Below are 8,040 nucleotides of genomic sequence, written 5' to 3'. Positions count from 1 at the left end.
AATCTGATTGGCTGATTGAATCAGCCAATCAGATTCAAGTTCAATCCGATTGGCTGATTGGATCAGCCAATCAGATTGAGCGCGCATTCTATTGGCTGTTCCGATCAGCCAATAGAATGCGAGCTCAATCTGATTGGCTGATCCAATCAGATTGAACTTGAATCTGATTGGCTGATTCAATAGTTATAATTTAAATCTAAAATCTAAATTTTAAATCTATTTAACTTAGGGGGGTGTTAGGGTTAGGGTTAGACTTAGCTTTAGGGGTTAATACTTGAAGTTAGGTGGCGGCGATGTTAGGGAGGGCAGATTTGGGGTTAATACTATTTATTATAGGGCTTGCGAGGCGGGGAGTGAGGTGGTTTAGGGGTTAATACATTTATTATAGTGGCGGCGAAGTCCCGGTCGGCAGATTAGGGGGTTAATAAGTGTAGGTAAGGTAGCAGCGACGTTGGGGGGGGCAGATTAGGGGTTAATAAATATAATGTAGGTGTCGGCAATGTTAGGGGCAGCAGATTAGGGGTTCATAGGGATAATGTAGGTGGCGGCGGTGTCCGATCGGCAGATTAGGGGTAAAAAATATTTATTATAGTGGGGGGACCTCGATTTAGGGGTACATAGGTAGTTTATGGGTGTTAGTGTACTTTAGAGCACAGTAGTTAAGAGCTTTATAAACCGGCGTTAGCCCATAAAGCTCTTAACTCCTGACTTTTTTCTACGGCTGGTGTCTTGTCAGTAGAGGGTCTACCGCTCACTTCAGCCAAGACTCTAAATACTGGCGTTAGGAAGATCCCATTGAAAAGATAGTATACGCAATTGGTGTAAGGGGATCTGCGGTATGGAAAAGTCGCGGCTGGAAAGTGAGCGTTAGACCCTTTCCTGCCTGACTCTAAATATCAGCGGGCGGTAAAAAGCAGCGTTAGGAGCCCTTAACGCTGGTTTTGACGGCTAACGCAGAACTCTAAATCTAGGCGTTAGGTAGTGCCATTTTATCAGGGGTAAATTCTGTTGAGAATATCAATCTTTTCTTTGTAGATGTTCTTGATTTCTTTATCAAAGCCTGTTCCTGGGTCATAGTTAGAGATTCTTCAAATGATTCCCGTAAGTGTTTACGATTGTACCCTCTTTGATGAAATTTCAGATGCATTTCTTCCAATTTTTGTTCCTTTAGACTTGAATAACAGGGAAGGGGAGAGATGAGGAACAAGGAGGGGATTATTAAGCACTCTTACACCTATAGTGTGTGTATTGCTGTATACAAACAGCATATAGACATTGCTAGTCTATGACGGTATATATAAAAACTTAAATCTTTATTAAATTTGCAAATAAAAAGGTGATCCGTATCACCTAAATACCCCACACTAGATATTACCCTCAGGCTGCATGCTACAAGAAAGCTACCTCCCTGTATTCCTGGCCGATAACTGGAAACATCGGCATCAGGTGTCAGAGGTAGCATACAAAAACATCAGCAAGCAGCGTATATGGTAAATAAGGGTAACCAATATTTTTAAAAACTAGAACAGCACAAATGCATTTCGGCCGCTATACGGCCTTTTTCAATGTGATTCGAGTTAAAAAAGTGACAAGCTGAACCTCCGTTATCCTAGCCTTTTAAACCTTAGTGTGAGGAGCTAAGAACCAATCATCAAGGCAGAAATAGGCGCGCCTCTTAGATAGCCAATCAAAAACGATTGTTTATGTCTTGCCCTAATTGACAATGATATCTATGTTCCAATTGGACAGAATTACAAAACGCATATCCTATCACCTCTTATCAACCAAATATACTTCTCCTATGTTAAAGTCCGTCTGGAATCAAGCTATTATTGTGTGTCATATCATACTCACAAATGTTGTACAATCTAACACAGACTATTCCTCACGATCATACGCATAAGTACTCAGCCGCATCTACACAGTAATTGTGAGTGTAGATTACTTCTCTCCATGTTTATATGCGATCAGATGCGAGCTCAAGCTTGTGCTAGTTTAAATCACGCCAAGCAACGTCTGACAGGCAGCTGCACAGGCTGGTTACTCCACATTATAAGGACAGCCTAATGTTCCGTCAAAAGCATATGTTGCGCGGCTATAATACCTTACATATTCAGTGATTCATTCATGAGTAGGTCTTTGTCATATTAAGCTTCTGAGGGTGTGGGTGTAATTCTGATTATTCATATCATTGCCATCTGACTACACTTAGGGTGGCATGTTAGAAAGATGCCATAATATATATGGGACATGCACATCTAGAATTTAATCCATTCAGACTGATAAAAGACGTCTTAAGGTTTCTTTGTAGCACAGGCTCCCAGACCATAACCAAACCTTAATGACATTTTATTAAAACACTTATTTATTAATTACAGTCTGATAGGTAGGCTCATACTATTCAAATCATTAAATGTTAACTGTATCAATAAAGAAATTAATTCTTCTCTTTAATATTAGTCCATTTATACAATTACTCATTTATGATAGCCCATTCTGGGTGCACATCCCGAACTATGGGTTTATTAATTACGCTAATCATACATGCACAATGGTACTCATCATCAGTCCTCTCCCAGTTAGGAAAAGGTCAATCATGATCATACCAATTGTGTAAAAAAAAATATAATATAATTATATATATATATATATATATATATATATATATATATAGTGTTGGATAACTTAGATTAAGAGCATCTAAGTAATCGTATCAAATAATTGCCATACTGTAATCGTTCATTTATGATATTATCAACACTAGGCATATTATTTAGTATCTTCCACTATACATATATTTAAATTAGCAATATTTACAAATAAACCCAGAAATTATTATTTTCATTCATGCCAAATGGCATAACGGAGTTCAATTTAAAAATCCATCTGGCTTCTTTTTTGAGTAAAGCCTGTTCCGTTTCTCCACCCCTGATCCCAGGTTTAATACACTCCAATCCCCAGCATTTGAAAGACTTTGTGTTGCAATTATGTTTTTGTAAAAAGTGTCTGGCTACACTTGTAAGTTTCTTGCCTCTTTCCAAAGTCTTAATGGCAGATCTAATATTACTTAGGGGCTCCGTCATCCTCGTACCAAGGGACCTTGTAGTCATTCCTACATAGATAAGGTCACATTCACATGACACACAGTATATTACGTTAGTAGTTTTACAGTTAATATGGCTGTTGATCATCCATTTTTTATGGAATCTGTCAAAAATGAATTTCTTCTTTGTCATGTGTGGACATATACTACAACCTCCACATGCAATAGACCCTTTATATAGTGGGATTTTTTTTAGCATTTCTGTTAAAATGACTGGTTGTGAAACAGTAACTTAAATTATTCGCCCTTCTATATGTAAACAGTGGTTGTTCAGGAATGACAGTATCTAATATATCATCAGCTTTCAGAATATGCCAATATTTTCAAACAATGCTGGAGATTGATTTACTCTGATTTTTGTACGTAGATATAAACCTAAGGGGGGTTTGTGGAATCTTTGTTTCTAGGTTTCAAAAGATCAGACCTATCCCTTCCTAAGGCTCTATTGTAGGCTTTAGCTAGAGCCTTCTTAGTATAACCTCTTTGTAATAATCTTGTTCTCAAGTCCTTCGCTGCTTGAGTAAAAGACTCTACTGTGGAACAATTCCTAGGAATCCTAAGGTATTCACCTATCGGTAAGCTTTTTATGGTGTTAGGATGGTGGTAACTATCAGCGCACAATATATTGTTTGTTGATGTGGGTTTTCTGTATATATCTGTTTCCAGACAATTCTCACCCTTCCTGATAGTAATATCTAAAAATTCCACTTTATGCTTATCACTATTCATGTTGAGAAATAAACCTAAGGGATTCGTGTTTAAAGTGGTAATGAACTCAGACAAAAGCTCCATTGTACCCTCCCATACAAAAAAAGATGTCATCTATATACCTGGACCTGTGGGTGATGTATTGTGTAAACCGATTCATCGTATCATGAAATACTACGGTCTCCTCCCACCAGCCCAGGTATATGTTTGCATAGGTAGGAGCGCAGGACGTCCCCATCGCTGTTCCGCACGTTTGCAGTTAAAACTTATCATCAAACACAAAATAATTGTGTCCTAGGACAAATTCCAATAGTTCTATTAAGAATTCCTTTGTCTCGTTGGACATAGTTTTATCTTTCAACAAATAATGTGATACAGCTTTGCATCCCCATTTAGTGTCAATGCTAGTGTATAGTGATTCAACATCACAAGTCACTAAAAAGGATGTTGAAGTTAATGCAATCTGATCTATTTTGTTGAGCATGTGCATTGTGTCTCTGGTATAAGACGGGAGGGACTCTATTGCGTATCGAAGTCTGCCGTCAATATATCTGCTAGCCTTTTCCATTAAAGAACCTATGCCGGATACTATTGGTCTTCCCGGGGGGCATGTTAGGTCTTTATGTACTTTAGGGAGCAGATATAGAGTCGCTATTCTTGGATGCTTTGTCTCTAGAAAGCTAAATTCTTTCTTGTCAATAGTGCCTTCAGATAGGGCTGAACTTATGAGTTTATTATACTGCTTAAGAAAGTCCTCTGTAAGATTACCAAAGAGAATTTTGTAGTTTTTACTGTTATTAAGTTGTCTTTTGGCTTCATTTATGTACATATTAGTAGGCCACAGGACAATATTACCACCTTTATCACTTTGCTTGATTTGGATATCTGACCATTGTGTTAATTCTTTCAGAGCTTGTTTCTCTTCAAATGTTAAATTATCATCACTAGACTCCTTAAAGGGACATTAAACACTTTGAGATGGTAATATAAAATGATAAATTGTATATAATAAAACAACTCTGCAATATACTTTCATTATTTATTTTGTCCTCTTTGCCTGTAATTCCATTCTGAAATTGTGAGCTTTCAGTTCGTTAGAAATGGAAGTACAGAACACTGTTAAATCCAGCACAACTATTGGCTGCACACTCTAGTGACCTATTTATAACTGACCCTAATTGGCCACAGCAGAGAAGGTAACACAAGTTACAACATGGCAGCTCCCAGTGTTTTATAGACACTAAAACTTTAAAAAGTGACAAAATAAGTGTAAACAACTAATGAAACTTTAAAAAATACATCTACATGTTAGTCATGAACTAATCTTTTCTTTGAATCCATCATTCTATCTAGCATGTATTTAGTGTTTAATGTCCCTTTAATATCAGGGAGACAGAGAATATCTTTACAAACAAGATACAAAAACGATATTGCATTGTGAGAAATGTTACTGGGTGGTACAAATTGTGATTTAGACTTGAGTATTTTTCTCCAGTTCATATCCCCTTGTGTGGCCTGTACATCCTCTATATTAGACTCTTCTAATAATGAAATTAAATCAGTAATAGCAGTCATATCTGCTTTGTCTAGTGATTCATAGTCATTATTCCTAGAGAAATATTTCTTAAGGAGTATCTTACGTACAAAGAGATGGACATCTTTGATTACTTCGAACTTGTCAGTTGTGGATGTGGGTACAAATGTGAGGCCCTTTTTGAGTATGGGAATTTGGGTGTCTGTTAGTGTTCTGTCTGTAAGGTTTATTATATTTAGTTCTGACTGCTTGATTTGTTCATTTTGGTTTGTGGTTTAGGGTTTCAAATAAAACTTGACTTGTTTCCTTGTCCTTGGTCTTTTGTAATTCTGTCCAATTGGAACATGGATATCATTGTCAATTAGGGCAAGACATAAACAATCGTTTTTGATTGGCTATCTAAGAGGCGCGCCTATTTCCGCCTTGATGATTGGTTCTTAGCTCCTCACACTAAGGGTTTAAAAGGCTAGGATAACGGAGGTTCGGCTTGTCACTTTTTTAACTCGAATCACATTGAAAAAGGCCATATAGCGGCCGAAATGCATTTGTGCTGTTCTAGTTTTTAAAAATATTGGTTACCCTTATTTACCGTATACGCTGCTTGCTGATGTTTTTGTATGCTACCTCTGACACCTGATGCCGATGTTTCCAGTTATCGGCCAGGAATACAGGGAGGTAGCTTTCTTGTAGCATTTAGGTGATACGGATCACCTTTTTATTTGCAAATTTAATAAAGATTTAAGTTTTTATATATACTGTCACAGACTAGCAATGTCTATATGCTGTTTGTATACAGCAACACACACACTATAGGTGTAAGAGTGCTTATTAATCCCCTCCTTGTTCCTCCTCTCTCCCCCTTTCCTGTTATTTAAAGGGCAGCACCAAGGTTCACATTACTTCTATAATCCTATTATAATACAAAAAGATATAGGCACAGTATCATATAAGTCCTTTAGACTTGAATCAGTATTGTTTCTTACAACCCTCTTTAACTGGGATTTGGGTAGAGCTTTTTTCAGACTTGGGTGATGGCAGCTTGTTGCTTCCAACAAGGAATTGCGATCCGTTGGCTTGTGATATAGTGTAGTAATCAGCCATTTATCAACCTTTAGGATCCTTAAGTCCAGAAAATCAATAGTTGTTTTATTACAGTTCATTTTAAAATTTCAAATTATGGTTTTGTGTGTTTAATAATGAAAACCACTGTTCCAGTTCATGGATTGGCCCCCTCCATATTAGGATGAGGTCATCAATGTAGCGTTTGAATAAGATCAACCTGGGGTCTTTGAATAATGTTGTGTCATTTTCCTCGAAACATGCCATATACAGGTTGGCGTAAGATGGGGCCACATTTGACCCCATCGCCGTCCCAGCAATCTGTAAATAATAGCCGTTCTCGAATTTGAAATAATTATATTTCAAGCAATACACGGTTCATTTCAAGATGACATCTATAGGAGGGCCAACATATGGGTACCTTAGTAGTTTTCTCCTGATAGCAGACAGACCCTCCTCATGGGGAATGACAGTATATAAACTGGTAACGTCCAGGGTTACCAGAATGTCATTTTCCTCCACATCATGTATATTCCTAGTTAGTTGGATGACCTCTATTAAATCCAAAAGAAAGGAGGTCATATTACGAACCAATGGTTGTAACAATTTGTCCAAGTAAGTAGCTATTACTATATAGTATAGATACTATAGTACATCCAGGAGGGTGAACCAAGTCCTTATGCACCTTGGGGAGAGTATATATTACTGGAATGATAGGAAATTCAACAATCATATATTCACCTAGTTGTTTTGAGAGGTAATCCAGCTCCATAGCCATTGTTACCAAGTTGTACACTAAACCAACCGACAGAAATTCATTGTTACATGCCAGCAGCTTTCACCCTAAACACCAGAAAAAGGGTATTCTCACCTCCCAACTCACTAGAGCACTGAGAAACAATAGCGAGACACCCCTGCAGAAGATCCAAGTTAAGGAGATGGGTGAGAAATTGAAAAGGAGAGGCTATCCTATGAAAGAAATCTTGGACAGCCAAAGGAAACTACTGGGGCCAGATATACAAACGGATACTGGTATTCGCAACAAGGACACATCAAAGCAACTCAACCTGATTACTACATTCACACCTGGATGTGAACGCATATCTAACGCTGCACGTCGCCACTGGCCTGTGGTTGGTATTGACCCCTCCTTACCATTTCAGAATATGACAGCACCTAGGTTGGTGTATCGGAGATCCAGGAATTTGAGGGACATTCTCGTTAAATCTGATCCTGTGAATCACTACAAAACAGAGTCCTGGTTGAAATCATCAAGAAAAGGATGCTTCCCCTGTGGGAGCTGCACCACATGCAACAGCATGCGTAAAGGAGACTCCTTTCAGCATCCCCATAAGAATCAGCGGTATGAAATAAATCATCGCTTGAGCTGTACAAGTACGCATGTGGTTTACATGCTCACCTGTCCGTGTGCCCTGGTGTACATTGGAAAGACGATCACCTCTTTTCGAGACCGGATGGCAAACCATCGTTTTGCTATCCGAGAAGCATTAAAAAATGGAGAATCAGACCAACCCGTGGCACGCCACTGTGCATTACTGAAACACCCGGTGTCCAGCATTAGATCTATGCTTATAGATCATATCCCACCTAACCCAAGGGGAGGGGATAGAGGCAA

The sequence above is a fragment of the Bombina bombina genome, chromosome 4 (genome assembly GCF_027579735.1).
Source record: "Bombina bombina isolate aBomBom1 chromosome 4, aBomBom1.pri, whole genome shotgun sequence".
Classification (NCBI taxonomy): domain Eukaryota; kingdom Metazoa; phylum Chordata; class Amphibia; order Anura; family Bombinatoridae; genus Bombina; species Bombina bombina.
Note: the sequence above shows the minus strand (reverse complement) of the source record.